At 42.7% G+C, this 15,445-nt stretch overlaps 1 protein-coding gene across 1 annotated transcript in view; it reads left to right on the top strand.

Annotated features, from left to right (window-relative positions):
• Positions 1–4,391: 4,391 nt before the first annotated feature.
• Positions 4,392–15,445, top strand: part of LOC107377633 (pleckstrin homology domain-containing family G member 1) — a 48,908-nt gene continuing 37,854 nt past the window's right edge. The window contains exon 1 of the mRNA XM_015947379.3: positions 4,392–4,533. The gene's annotated coding sequence lies outside the window, so the exon portion shown is untranslated. The remainder of the gene's footprint in view (positions 4,534–15,445) is intronic.

The raw sequence follows: 15,445 nt of genomic DNA, 5'->3' as shown, positions 1-15,445 counted from the left end.
TTGAGATGGGTCAGGACGGGTGAGAACAGGAGCTTGAACAAATCTCTCTTTTAACGCGGAAAAAGCCCTGGTGGCTTCAGGGTTCCAGGAAAAGGTTACCTTGACAGAGGTCAACTGAGTTAGGGGAGTGGCTATTTGACTGTACCCTTTGATAAAGCTTCTGTAAAAATTTGCAAATCCAAGAAACCTTTGCAACTGCTTGCGTGTTGTGGATGTGGGCCAGTCCTGGACTGCTTGTACCTTTTCAGGATCGGGTCCCAGTTTCCCACTCTTGATAACAGACCCCAAAAACTTGACGGTCGGAACATGGAACTCGCACTTTTCTGCCTTGACGTAGAGACGTTTCTCCAGCAGGTGTTTGGAGGATGGCACGGACGTGTCCGGAATGTTCCTCGGGGGTCCTCAAAAAAATCAAAATATCATCCAGATAAATGGTGACAAACTTATTCAGATAATCACTCAAAATCGAGTTTACCAGAGACTGGAAAACCGCTGGGGCATTTGTGAGACCAAACGGCATTACCAAATACTGGAAATGTCCAACGGGGTCTTGAAAGCCGTCTTCCATTCGTCTTCCTTCCTTATCCATACCAGGTGATAAGCGTTCCGAAGATCCAGTTTTGTGAAAATGGTTGCGTCCTGTATGGGTTTGAATGTTGATGATAGTAAGGGCAACGGATACTTATTCCTTACTGTTATCTGGTTTAGCCCTCGGTAGTCAATGCATGGCCGGAGGGAACCGTCCTTCTTGGACACTAAGAAAAAACCCGCCCCAAGGGGAGATGTAGAGGGTCGGATTGTACCAGAAGCCAGGGACTCCGAGATGTAAGTCTCCATGCATTCCCGTTTGGGCTTGGAGATGCTGTAAAGACGACTAGAGGGAAGAGGTGCTGTAGGAAGCAGGTCAATAGCACAATCATATGGTCTGTGTGGAGGTAAGGAGGATGCCTTATCCTTGGAAAATACCTGCTGAAGGTCGTGGTATGCGATGGGATTTCCAGTGAGGTCGGGAGGTGATATCTCCGGGGGTCGAAACTCGGAAGTGAGATGGGCTAAGCCTAGACAGGTGGTGTGACATTTTTTGCTCCACATCTCGACCTTGTTGGACACCCAGTTTATGTGGGGGTTGTGGTTCTCAAGCCAAGGATGTCCCAGGATGACCGGAGACTGAGGAGATGGGAACACAAACTCTTCATGATGGTTACCTGAAATCAGGAGTTGAACGGGAGCAGTCTTGTGGGTGATGGGGGTTAAGTAACTGCCGTCCAAGGATGAAACCCTACAGGGGTTCATCAGGGGAATGGTGGTGATCTTTAGTTGCTCCACTTGCTGTTGGTCTAATAGGTTCTGTTCACAACCTGAGTCAATCAAAGCCTGGGTGGATATGGTGTTCTGGTTATAAGACATGTTACAATCTAGGGCACACCGAGAAGTCATGTTAGCTGAGGAACCGCCCACCAGTTCTCTTGGAGCTACTGATGGGCCTTGGGGTTTAACTGTCTGGGACATTCAGAAACAAAATGGCCAGATAAGCCACAATATAACAAAGACCAGATCTCATTCTTTTATTTCTCTGCTCTTGACTTAACTTTGTCCGGCCGATTTGCAGGGGTTTGCTTGGGGGTGAAGCTGGGGCTGACTGAGATAAGCTGGACTGGTGGTCATTATGAAAAGGAGCAAACGAGTTATTACCTTTGTGTTGAGCCAGGAGTCTCCTCTCGATCCGGTTACATAATGTTATCAGACCCTCTAGATCCGGGGGTTCCTGACAAAAAGCCAGCTGATCCTGGAGTTGTGCGTTGAGGGCCTGTGAGAAGGCTCCCTTAAGGGAGGCATTATCAAGAGCTGAAGCAGTTGCTAAAGTCCGGAACTCTATGGCGAAATCGGCCACCGACTGTTTACCTTGGCGTAAACTCCAAATTTGTCTTGCGAGCTCTGAAGCGGACTTGGAACTATCAAATGTCAACTCAGACAGGAAATCACTTAATGAGCTTGTGAGAAAGCTAGAGGTACGGCTCTTTGCCTCCGCCCACCTGAGTGCCTTGCCGCGCAGTAGTCCAACAACATAGGAGATCTTGGCTGCGTTGGTTGCAAAGGATTCAGGAGAATGTTGAAAAGCCATATGGCACTGGAGGAGAAAACTCCTACAAACATTTCGGCTGCCGTCGAACATCTCAGGAGGAGGTGACGTGGCGACCCGGAAGTTGGGCTGACCGGATGGTGCAGGAGAAACAGGTCCGGTTGGACTCGGGGTTGGAGGAGCAATGGGTTCCGGTGAGGTTATTCTGTCATTGAGTTGTTTTACCAAAATGCCCAGCTGAAACAAGGTTTGGTTAGTATTAGTAAGTTGATCCGAGAGGGCTTGGAGTGTGGAACTGTGCTGAGACAAGGTTGCGGCGACGACGGGAAGAACTGATTCGGTACTGAGGTTAGAAGATTGGCTGGATGATTCTGTCATGTTTTTGAGGTAAGTGACTAACCCACGACATACAGAATCAGTTCTCAGACAAAGGCGAAAGTGTTTAAACAATAATTTATTAAGGGAAAAACTAAAGGAGAAGCAAAATCGCTGAGTTCTTCCGACAGGGATCTGGTGCGGGAATCTGCAGACAAAGGCAGTTTAAGGTCCAGCTCAAAATAACAACAGAGGGTTGTGAGTTTGGAGGACTTATGGTCTTGAGGCATAATGGCTTGAGTGGGGGACGGTGGTCCGGTCTGGGTTGGAGGGACTTACAGGGAGTAGGAATCCAGGGTTGGAGGTTGAGGGAGCTGAGTTTTGAGGTAGTACAGATCCAGGTGGGTCTTGGTGGGGAGCCGCAGGAGGTGGATGGTCAGGGATGGGCTGAGAGGCGAGCAGCGTGTAATCAAGGGGACACAGAACATGACATCTACTGATTATTTTTTATTATTATTACACCCACAGGTCTCCTAGTTATACATGAAGTCTTACATTATGAGTCATTAGTAAAGTAACACCCCCAGTTAAAGCATCCATTTGGGAAATGTATTCATTTATTCTTCTCATCTGTCAGTGTGGGTGAAGGGAAATCTAGGCAGAGTGAAAACACTCTAATTTCTTACATCACTAGTATGTGTGCACGATGTTCATGACTTGGAAACCATCACTGAGCATACAAATTGACTCTTTTTGTGTGTCACTGGAATCACTTAATAGCTAAAGCTCGTTATCTCTGATGAGGGCAAGGAGCGTTTGGCGACTTTGTCATGATATGAGCATGATTCACCTGCGAGTTGATGTCACATCCTGTTGGGCTCTCGTTTGTAAACAAGCCACTCATGACTGGTGGGAAATGGAAGGGAGGGTCCTTCCTGTTTTGTATTTCAGCTGAATCCGTCAACATTGGACTGTTCTGGAAAATGACAAAAACAGGTAATTGTTGTTTGTCTAAATAAATTCGGCTGAAAATGAATGAAATACTAAAAAAATTCAGTTGGTTCAGAATCTATAATTCAATTTAAATGTATTTTCTGAATAATCATTTCAGTTCTAGTATTTCTTGGTAAACATAAAAAACGGATTTTGTGCACATGGGGTCAGTCAAGTTATAGGACACTTTTGTGTGCTTTCAAAATAAAAATGTAGGTCAGCAGACTAAAGTTACAGCTAGTTTCTTGTCAAAGTTGTTGCCGTTTTGTCCTCCTCAGAACAAGGAAAAGGTGGAAGTGGGCCAGGAGCTGCTTTATCAATCTCAGGAAGCTACGCTACTAGGAGGCAGGAACAGCCATTGGCTCCAGGAGAAGGGACTTTCCTCCGTCCTGCTCTCTGAGGATGCAGGACAATGACTGAATGAGTTATGCATCCATGCTGACTGTGTGATCACACACTGGTACACAGCAGGATGAAAACTTGACATTTTGTTGCTTTTTATCCTGATAAGAACGTCCCAGAAAAAGGGCTCTGACCCACTTGTTGTAGCTTTTTTGTGGCGAGACGAGACAGCTCGTCCTTGTGTCGCCCTCTTTTTCTTGTCCTCCTTTGCATGAGCTGCCAGTTCCTTCCTCGCCCGCTTCCCCGTTGATCACTGTAAACTGTTAATCAACGCTGCTCCTCTCCTGCTCAGGCTTCGGGCATGTTGTCACGGTTTCAGGCTCTTTCCAGTGTCACTCCTGTTGCCTGCAGTGCTGGCAGCTTTCCAGCAACATTTCCACTCTGTGAAGTGGGTGAGGAGAGAGAGAGAGAGATGGAGAGGGGGAGAGAGGCCGGTCTTGCAGCAGTAAGTGGTCAGGAAGTTGGCTGCTTGGATGTGTGAGCTCTTCTCTCCCTGTCACTCCCCCCTCCTCCCCTCCCAGTGGGCAGTCAGTTCCATTGCGTTGCTCTTCCATCTGTTCTCCTCGTTGCTTTCTCTCACTGCTTTTCTCCCACTCTGAACTGACCTCTTATGGTAAAGGTGTGAACCCTGAATTTGAGGACTAACTTTTGGAGTGTTTTTTCAAATGGATCTAACCTGTGAAAGCATCCTGGGACATGAGCAGCTGAGGAAAGGCTGATTTTTAGGGGATGGTCTCTTTGAGGTGAGTAACAGGTTATCTATGAAGTATCAGAACATCAGAACTACCGTGGCCTGGGTCTTTATTTGATCACAACTGCTGAGTTTGCTCCATCCAAACACAATCTGACCATCAATTAAACTAAAGTTTCAGTTTACCGTTCCTCTAATGGCACCTTACCTGGGACAGTTTAACCACCTGCTGTAGTTTCTGTTTAAGCTGGGAAGACGCTGACCACTGTACTTTGTGTGAAGAGTGGATGACATAATGATACTGCTGTCTTTCTGTGAGGATGCTCATTTTTTTTCTCTTCTCAGGTCCAACTCTAACCTGGTGAAACAGAGAGAAATTATGAGTCACACCTGAAACACACTCAGAGTTATTTCAAATGCAATCAGACCACGGTACCGCCTGCAGTGTTTGGTGTGTGTTGGTGCTCGTACATGAGTGTGTTCTCCTGAGTGGTTTGTCCTCATTTAAAGGGTCCTAACTGGAACACTCAGCTACCGAGGGACTCTGATTTAGAAACAATGTGGGTGAGACTCACTGCTTGTTTTAGATGTTATTGCTTGTTGGTTTAAATTTGTTGAACTAGTTGGTGTTTGGGGGCTGCGCGGTGGCGCAGTGGTTAGAGCTGTTGCCTCGCAGCAAGAAGGTCCTGGGTTCACTTCCCAGCCTGGGATCTTTCTGCATGGCGTTTGCATGTTCTCCCTGTGTGCGTGGGTTCTATCTGGGTACTCCGGCTTCCTCCCGCAGTCCAAAAACATGACTGTTAGGTTGAATGGTCTGTCTACATTGTTCTTAGGTGTAAGTGTGTGTGTGTGTGACAACAGCCCCCCCCCCCCCCCCCCCCCCCCGGGACAAGCAGGTTCTTTGTTTTTCTTTTATATTTGTACACTTCACAATGAGGGTCATTTTGTTATTGTTACTTAGTGCATTATTAGGCATTAATGAACTATTAAATACAGTATTAACAACTGCTTGACCACATTATGTAATGCATTGCTAAACAGACACACACCCCAGCCCTTTGCCTTAACCTTAAGGTAGTAACGTTAATAAAGGGACCTTTTGTTCATTAATGCTAAATGATGCACTAATTAACATTAATAAAGGGATCCTTTGTTTTTTAATGTTTCGTAATGCACTAAGTAAAGTAAAAAAGGGACCACATGTTAATTAATGCTAAATGATGAGGATCATTGTTTATTAAGGCTTAATTATGCACTAAATAACATTAGTAAAGGGACCCTTTTGTTTATTATTGCTAAATCATGCACTGAGTAATGTTAATAAATGGACCCTTTGTTTATTAATGCTTAATAATGCACTAAATAACGTTAGTAAAGGGACCCTTTTGTTTATTAATGCTAAATCATGCACTAAGTAATGTTAATAAGGGACCCTTTGTTTATTAATGCTTAATAATGCACTAAGTAACATTAATAAAGGGACCCCTCTTGTAAAGTGTAATAGAATCACCATTGAAATGGCAGAATCTTTCAGATAAACAATCAGCACAAAGCCATCCCTAGAGGGGACTTTCAGATTGTTTTCACCCTACCAACCCAAATTCTGACAGTTATTAATCACACACAAATTTCATAATGCATTATTCCAACCCTTTAAAGCATGTCGTCATTTTTTAGGACTAAGGGACTTCAATTTTTGTTCAAAATTTTAAAAAACTAAATAAAAAAAGAACATTTTATTTATGTCTGAAGCCGGCAGCAGCATGTATTATTATTAACTTAATCAAATTATTGTTGAATGATGAATAATTCATTCGTTTCTGTGTATGTGTGACCCAAACGTCCTGCATCTTAATCTGAGCTCAAACACAGTTTCCTTTCTATTTCCACCACACACATTTAACACACAAAACCTGTGAGTGCTGGATCCACAAGTTCACCGGGGGTTCAGCCCCCGGCAAAATGATTTAAATCTATAGGAAGTGTCAAACAGGAAGGTCTGTTTTCTTCTCTTCTTCCATTATTGTTTCTGTTTATGATGACACTAACTTGCCACACACGAACATTTTCTTCCATCACAAATACTTTTCCTGGGTTCTCTTATATCTACGAAGCCGTCCTTCTCTATCATTTGCTGCAGCTGTCGCTACTGACCGTGTTGTGTTGGCGTAACTGCAGCAGAAACTGCTGCTGTTGTTTAGTCTGCTGGAATCAGGAAGATGCTCCTTGTTTTACTGGATACACACTTGTCCCACTCATCATTCTGAGAGATTCTTACTCTTACGTAAGCTGTAACTTGTGTCTCGGTCAGATTTATTTTGGACTGTGAGAGATGTGAATCCCTGTTTGGCTCTACTGATGGGACCAAATGGAAAACTGTCAAGGAATCTTTAAAGAGCAAGTCACCCCCAAATCTTTTTTTCTTCTGATAAACTATATAAATGCGTGTCTAATTGTGCTACAGACACGTGTAGCCAATAGTTTTGCACTTTCGTGCATTTTAGTTAAAACGTAAATTTTCTGCCTAAAACTGTCTGTGTTGTGCCGTTGTCAGGTAAAAACTCTGCACTGCAGTTGAATTTAAATCTGCCATCGCTATTGGCTAAGAGGTGCCTTAGAATGTTAGCTGGTACCATATGATGTCACAATGTCATTGTGAGCCTGTGTGTGTTTGTTAGCGGCTCCACCCTCTCGGTTTGCTAGGCAACAGCATTTTTTGCATTTTTCAAACAGGAAGTGGGAGTGGAGTAATATTCTGGTAGGGGGTGACTTGTTCTTTAAACTTGGGAGAAAAAAAGTTTCAATACAGCTAATAGAGATTTTATAACTGACTTGTTCTGTGGAAGAAAAATAATTAATTTGAACATAATGAGTGTTTCAAATAATGATTTTTTTTTATTATTCAACAAGTTCAATATTCATAGAGTCATGCTGGGTAAACCTGGACGGCCCTCTTAGTTTTTTATACAAAACAATCAACATGTTTTTCTTCTGTTTAAAGCTTTAGAAAAGACATTAGTAATGAATTGGACTTATAATTAAAACCACATTAACTATTTTTGTCCCTAATATGTTTATTTTCCAACAGTAACTGATGGCGCAGCAGGATTTAAATCAGCTCTAGAAAAATTTAGGCAAATGTCATTTACATTTGTTTATGAAAATATTCAGAATGAGAAGAATCGTCATATTTTAAATCCCAATTGGTTAGCTTAATGTCTGGATAGACAGGATCTCAAAACCCCAGAAGAGTCCAAATGAAATACGTTCGAATAGGAGCCTAAGCTGTGATCAACTATCAACAAAAAGTTTAAAACTAAACGTCACATTTGTTACATGCTTGAAGTGAAAAGAGTTGACAGTAAAGCCAGAGCACCTTGCCAAGGTCACATGGAAGTCATTTTCCCAATTTTTTGGAAAGATTCTTCATTGCTGCTCTTTAACTTGTCCCCATAAACACGATACTGTTTCTAGAAAGATCTTCCTCCACACCAAAACGATCCTTAGTTGTGCTCTGCTGTCATGAAGAACTCATCAAATACAGGATAGAATGCTCGAAGCCGGCACAGAATTTGTAAACAAAGGAAAAAGATGAGGGTGTGAGTTATGTCTGACTCATGGGGTCGTAGGTTAGATTAGATGTGAGGCTATGACGTCATTGTCATAAATGTATTTTATCTGTCCCCATAAAACATGGCAGATTTCTCCTCTTTGAAACCTGTGGTGGAAAAATATTTTTATTGACTGTTGACTTTTATGTTAGCATGTTTAAAATGTTTGGTGAATTAGCATTCATGCACTCATCGATATTGACTCACAACGAGGAAGGCTGTTGTTGGTTTAGCGTCCGGGAATCAGCAGCAGACGTCTCGGCTAACCATTGTTAGCTTTAGCAACTTCACCAAATGGCAGAATGTCCTCCGGGGTTGTGTTATTTGAGGAGATAAAACATCCACGTTGTAAGTCAGTGGTAGAGTTGTAATGCTGTTATCCAGTCCAGGGCGAGATGTCCAAATGATCAGGATACAAGACTCCAAAATTTGCCATCTGAAGCTTAGCTGTGATGTGGGCAACTTTTAGGCCTGAGAAATGGTGCACTGGTGTATACCCCAGCCATTTGGAGCATCACCATCTTTAGCAAGTGCCCCAAAAATAGCATTTGTTTATATTTAGGTGCCAAATGGTCTTACATTGGTAGCATCAGATGTGAAAAACACCTGTGTTGTTTCAGAAGACATGGTCTGTGTTGTTGTTTGCTTTGCTGGACACCGAGTGGTGGGATGTTGTGTGAGAATGCAGACCATTGTTCAAACGTACCACTGCATTGAAGGAGAACAAAGATCTAAACTGTTATTGCAGACTTCAGGCAGATGGACGAAAAGCTTCGAGTGTAAGTGACACTTAAAAGGAGCCGATAAAGAAGTAGTGTGTGTTTCTGCAGATGATCCATCTCAGCAATGACAAAGGACGACAGCGTCTCAGAGGGAGGGGGAACCCGTACATGAATGACCCCTCCACCCACAAACTCATGTCATTAGTCACAGTCTCCCTCACACTCTGATGCATTTCTCTTAATAATCTCGGTCGGCTTTTTCTTGTTGCCTCAGAAACACTTAAAACTGTGGACAGCTGAGAAAATGAAGAAGCTGTCAGACTGTTTGAACTGGAGATTGGACACAACCATTAAATCACTTTTCCACCTCTCTTGAATTCCTCTTTTCTTTTCTTGACATACTTACATGGATGGACAGATTTTTCTCCCAAAAATCTAAAATAATAGCAGGGGGTTGTATTTTTTTAGCGTGCACTTCTATGGTATGTGTTTTAGCCCCTTAGTGCTTGCATTATTAGGAATGAAGCTGTTCATTGACAATCTTTTTTTTCTAGCTCCATCACTACCGGCTGTAGAGATGAATGCCTCTCTGTTGTCAAAGTGACGCACTTTGCCAGTCATCACATTAGCTGTTTATCATAAAGATGCATAAAAAGGTGTTGGAGACTGTGTGCCTCTGGAAAAGAGTCGGTCTTGCTTTAGCTTTTTAGATTTGAAGAGGGAGAAGTAATGTTGAGAGGTGAATGCTTGAAGAAAGATGGCAAGAGCGAGGGGTCCAAGGGGAGGAGATAGGTTGAGTGTATAAGGTCATTGCGGGCATCTGACATGAATGACAACCAATTCTAGCAGTAGTGCAGTTTAATTTTGTTGCAACTCAATCATAGCACCTCAGTTAGTATTTCAGTTTATTCAAAATTGACCCTCAAACCATATTGGGCCAATGTGACAGTTTCCCAACATGCTTAGCAACAGTAGCAGCGTGTTCTTTGGATGAGAACCGGGACTTTTCTGGAAGGACGTATAGTGACAGGGCTCGGTTGTGTCTCCATACAAGATTGGACCGTTAAGGAATGTGCCATGATGTCAGCAAACTGCAGTCAGTGCCAAAAGGTCCCAACAGCAGCGAGATTGGAATAAGCAGGGATGGATACCATGTTGTAGTACACAGCCATGGAAGTGATGAATGGAAACTATATATTTTCTGTTTATTTCCATTACTTCACCAGCAACTCTTTAAATTTTAGAAATACCTGTTATTTTGCACGTCTGATGATATCATCTTCACTCATTTGTATGAATAATCCACAAGTCAACCACAGCAGTAGCTAAGGAGGGTTGTCCAGTAATCGGTTGCAGGTTCGATTCCAGCTCCGACCAGAGAAAGTGTTTAATTTTCCATGACTAATGCAATGAAAAAGAGAAATCTTGCAATGGCGTGATTCATGGACAGGGCCCAATGAACACTGGCTGAGGGAACCCTTCAACTGGACAAAACCTTGGCGCATTCCCCATCTGAAAAAATCATCTTTAGTGAAGGCAGTCTAAATGCTGCTACACTCTTGATACTCCTCAAACAGGTTTTCTTGCTGTTTTTTATGTTCCCAGAATGATCTTTTGTACCATCACCATGCTCTAAACCATTGGTTCTCAAAAGTTTTCCTTGAGGACACCCCTTGCTTGTGTCCAAGACAAGCCAGGACCCCCAAACCCAACTCCTACACACGTACATACACAAAAAAATCATTCATTTACAAACTTTATACAGACATACAGAGTTCTAACTTTAGCAGTTTTTATTAGGGTGTGTTATTGGGATTTTATGAATGTCATTTTTACAAATAAATCTTGCTAACCTCATAACCTCAGCACAGACAATCTTGTGGGGACCTCCTTGGGGGAGTCACGAACCTCAGTTTGGGAACCACAGCATTAATGATGCCATGAGAGACACCCACAACTGTAGAAGTCTGAGACGACTACATCCCACTAGCAACAACACCACTAGTGTAATGGTGCTCAATGAGGCCAGTATGGATAGACCTGCTTCAAATTCTCAACAACCAAGCTGTGCCAGCACACAAAACTGACTTCTTAGCCCCAGATATGCTGCAACCACAATACTAAAAGCTCAGAACTATGGCAGATCTATCGCTCTCTATCACCAAGGAGCCTTTTGAGTCCTTTAAACAAACATGAAGTCTTTCCTATTACTTCTACATTGGATGTTTGCATTCATCAAAATTGTCCGCTCCGGAAATGTAAGGCTCCCTGTTTCCTCCCGCTTCTTGCTGAGTACTAGAGTGGCAAGCCATCCTACATATATGAAAATATAGGATCAGGGTTAGGGTTGCTTCTGCAAATGATGGTCTGGACTTTGTGCTAGATGAGTGCTTCATTTTGATGAGATATGGTCAAGAAAAATCCCTTATTGGTATTTTATTGGCAAAATATATTCAGATAAAATTTCCAAAACTTCAAAGTACTCACTAAAATAACCCTCTGCTGATGTTTAAGTTAATGTCAGGTTTGAAAAATGACATAATCTGTTATGTGACCAATACATTAGCTGATGAGGAATCTGAGAAACCTACGAGAAGTTGGACAACACAGGTATTTGGTTTTTTTCTGATGAAAGATTTGGAGTTGAGGGTATGGGGGCACATGGAGGGCATCAGATAAGGGAGGTTGCTGCCGTATGTTTATGTTATCAAGAGGTTGTGCTTGGCTGAACTGAGGCGTTTGGAAGCTCTCTGAGTGTTTGCTGAGCTGGATATGCTCATTACAGAGGGACTGATGAGAGCGGCAGAGGGGGGAGGGGCAGCAGGTGAACGGTTTAGACTCAGAGGGAAGGTTTAAGGCCTTCGAGGGTCAATGAACCCTCAAACCATTAAAGAGAGGGGTCACGGTGCTCGGGGGTCAGTTGTGTTTGTACGTATTTTTGACGGTCGTCCAGGGGATCTCTATTGAGGTACAGGCAAGAAGAAAAGGGGTCGTTGTAGGACCCCCATGGTGCTGGGCCCAGTCCTTGTCATTAAATAAATAAGCAACACATTTGTTTTGGTGCAATAAACTGAGAGTGTATTGTCTGGTGTGGGTTTTTCTGATGGGATGCCATGACTGTCCTGATTTATTTGTGTTGTGTGACATCAAACACAGTCAGTTAGTGTATGATGTGCTGGGAATAAAATAGATTTGTTCCTGTTAAACTCCTTCCTTTAGTCCTTTTATTCATCATTAGAACATTTTAGCTATGAGATCAATTATTATTGTTAATTAAAACCTTAAAAACTGTTACTACCTCTGGATAATAATCCAATCATAAAGGGAGTTGTTGCTAATTTACGAAGCTAATCTTTGGCAGCAGCTGCATGGCAACATGCAAGGAGCAGCAGTAGCTCAGGGGGAACAGCAGGTTGTCCAGTATCGGAAGGTTGCAGGTTCGATCCCAGCTCCGACCAGAGAATGCTGCTGCTGTGTCCTTGGGCAAGACACTTAACCCACCTTGCCTGCTGGTGGCGGTCAGAGGGACCGGTGGCATCAGTGTTCGGCAAACCTCGCCACTGTCAAGTCGCTCCAGGACAGCTCTGGCTACATCGTAGCTCATCCCCATCTGCGTGTGAATGTGTGTGTGAATGAGTGAATGACTGATTGTGTTGTGAAGGGCTTTGGGGGGTTGTAGAAACGTAAAGGTTGGTTTATGCTTGATGCGTCCGCGAGGTCCGCACGGCTCCGCGCGGAAAAGTTGCGTCATTTTGCGTCATTTTAACAACCACACCCCTCCACCGCGCCTCCGCACGGCCCAGAATTTCCGCAACGCGCACCTCGGAAAATTTCTAACCACGCGGACGGACGGACGCGGAAAAACATGGCAGACCGGCAAGAACTAGTATGGCAGAGGTTCGTAAATACAGACATTTGTATGATTCAGCTCTCAGAGATCACCGTGATCAACATGTTGTTAATAATTCTTGGAGATAAATAGCTCGTACTGTCGGAAAAGACGAGAACGCTGTTAACAATGCTGAAATGCCATGTTGTAAACAGTCATTTCTACTTCTACTATGGTGTAGTGTTGGATGCATGCAGTAGAGCTCCATGCTGCCCCCTACAGTTTGGGAGAATATTGGCTCACCGCAGAGACAAGCTGCACGAACCATAAAGCTGCGAGTTGTGAAGCGCGTTCCATCCGCGAGCCGCATCACCGCGCGGAAAGTAAATGCGTCAAGCATAAACCAAGCTTTAGAAGGTGCTATGCAAATACAGGCCGGTTACCATTTGCCATGTTTTGTGAAAGCCTAAATCCCAAATAACTCGAAGATTAAACTTGAAGCAAATGCTTTAACACGTGTTTATTAGCAGCTGCAGTCGGAGGTGTGTGTAATCTGATTCCAAGTGTTTTTAGTTTGGTGCCCTTGTGCTTGTAAAGGCAGTAAAACGGCTTTATTCCAGCCATCTGGGTTGTTTGTCTTTACTGGTTCAAAGTCAAAATGAACCCAAACAAGTGACTGGGAAACATTGTGCTAATTGGAAAATGTATAATTGAGACAGATTATGTTTTTATTTGACGTTTCAGCTTTAGTAGAAACACTTGCGTAGTTGTTGTCTGAAAACGTGTGTGTGTGTGTGTGTGAATTTCATGGAAGCTGTTTTGAAATGTGTTTGTGTAAAAAAAATAGAAAAAGATGTTTGTGCAGCATATTAGAAAATAATCTAAACCGCTGTGAATTTTTGAAGACAGACGCTGTTTTAATGCAACACCAACACAAAGTGGCTTGTGCTGGTTTGGACTAGGTATTGAATTTGATTGAATTAGCAGGGTGTATCGATTCTATTTCCCCAAACAGAGGCTGTTCTGGAAGATATCTAGATTGGTAAGATAGTAATTATTTTCAAATTTACCTCAAAGTGAATTTCAAAATGTGTATGAGTCAACACAAAGCAACACTTAAATTATGTTTAGATTGCATTTTCTTAAAATTGAGGTCATGATGAGAAAAAATGGAATGTTAAATAACAACCATAATGAAAACATTTCAGATGGACTTCTGTTTTAGTCTGCTGGCTCCCTGCAGAGAGTTCTGCTGGTGTGTCCACCTGGTGGCGGCACCTGTGTGCAGCAGCCTAGCCCCAGGGCAGCTGTGGCTGCATTGTAGCTCATCACCGTCTGTGTGAATGAGTGTGTGCATGGGTGAATACCTGGTTAGTTTGAAAGCGCTTTGGGGGGTTGAAGAACACTAGAGGGCACTATATAAATACAGGCCATTTTAATGTGAGTTAAGAGCTATGCTTGCTTCCTTGTTACGTCTTTTGAACCAGTTCAGCTTCCAAATAGCCCAAACATTGAATTTTCTGTGCTGTAAATACGGGAACATTTTCACATTAATGAAACAGTCGGTAATCAGTCAGACAGTATTGAACTTGATTGGCTTAACTGATGATCACTCAGCCTGAAACCCAAAAATCGGACTCTGTGGGGACGGACTGTGAATGCAGCGTGTCCATGCAGCAGGAAGAAAATGGACGATATCTTTAAGCTCACAGACTGCATAGGTCTAATTCCCGTTTGCAATAACAGATCAGAAAAGTTTTTACTTCCAGAATCATAACAGCAAAGTTAACAAGAATTTGGAAGAAAATAAATGTATATTTTGGAAATTCCTGTTCTTTAGATGAGTCGGACTCAGCAAACATCCTCTGCAGCAGGTCAGAGAGGAATGAAGCCTGGTTTATACTTTTCCATCACCAGGTTTGCACTCACACACGTATTGATGGAGAGGTTTTCCTTTTATACATCTCCTTTGGTGCATCAGTGTTGCAAAGCCTACCATTGTAGTGCATCTCTGGTCAACAATTGTTTATTTACTTGCAGATATTTTGAAGGAAGTGTGAATTTTAATAGAAATTTTTTTATTTTTAAGTTCAAATCAGGATTTGGCATTGTTCATTTTTTTGTTAAAGTGGCAGTGTGTAGTTTCCTGGCACCGGGGGAAGTACATATAGTATATTTCAGGATAATTTTACACTGTATCAATGTGTCTATCGCTAGTTTAATAGAAATATATGGTAAGTGTTACCTGTGAAGCATAAAGCATGCAACCTCGGTGTGAATCCTCAGACTTTGATGTTCCGTCAGCTAATTCCATCGAGAGAATGTGATGCTAGTTTTCTGACGTTGTAGTTTTTCGGATCTGCTTGGGGTCCTGCACCTGCCGATGACTACAGTAATACCACACGGACAAAATATTTTGCATCTCTTTTTAGGGTCCCCCAGAGACTTGGACCTGCGCCCTATGGACTTAAAACCCGATTTTTTTTATGATTATATGTTACAAAGCTGCCAATATTTTCCAATGACTGAACGTCATTTTATTCATTTTCATCAATATTTCGATGGATATTTTCAGAGATTAAAGATAAAAGCACACATTTGCACTTTAATAAAGTTTTTAAAAGGCTTGTAAACATCGACAATCCCCTCAAGGAGCAATCGATGACAGAGAGCGAGTTTTTAATTGAGCTGGAGCTGCTTGGTCTCGAGGAATGAAACCTTTATTTTTTTACAAATAATTCAGCGAGAGCTGCTTTTGTCGGGCCGACCAGTCTCTGACGTCTGACGCTTAGTTAAAAACTG

The sequence above is a fragment of the Nothobranchius furzeri genome, chromosome 2 (genome assembly GCF_043380555.1).
Source record: "Nothobranchius furzeri strain GRZ-AD chromosome 2, NfurGRZ-RIMD1, whole genome shotgun sequence".
Lineage (NCBI taxonomy): Eukaryota > Metazoa > Chordata > Actinopteri > Cyprinodontiformes > Nothobranchiidae > Nothobranchius > Nothobranchius furzeri.
The sequence above is the reverse complement of the archived record's forward strand: the minus strand, read 5'-3'. Positions and strand labels throughout refer to the sequence as shown.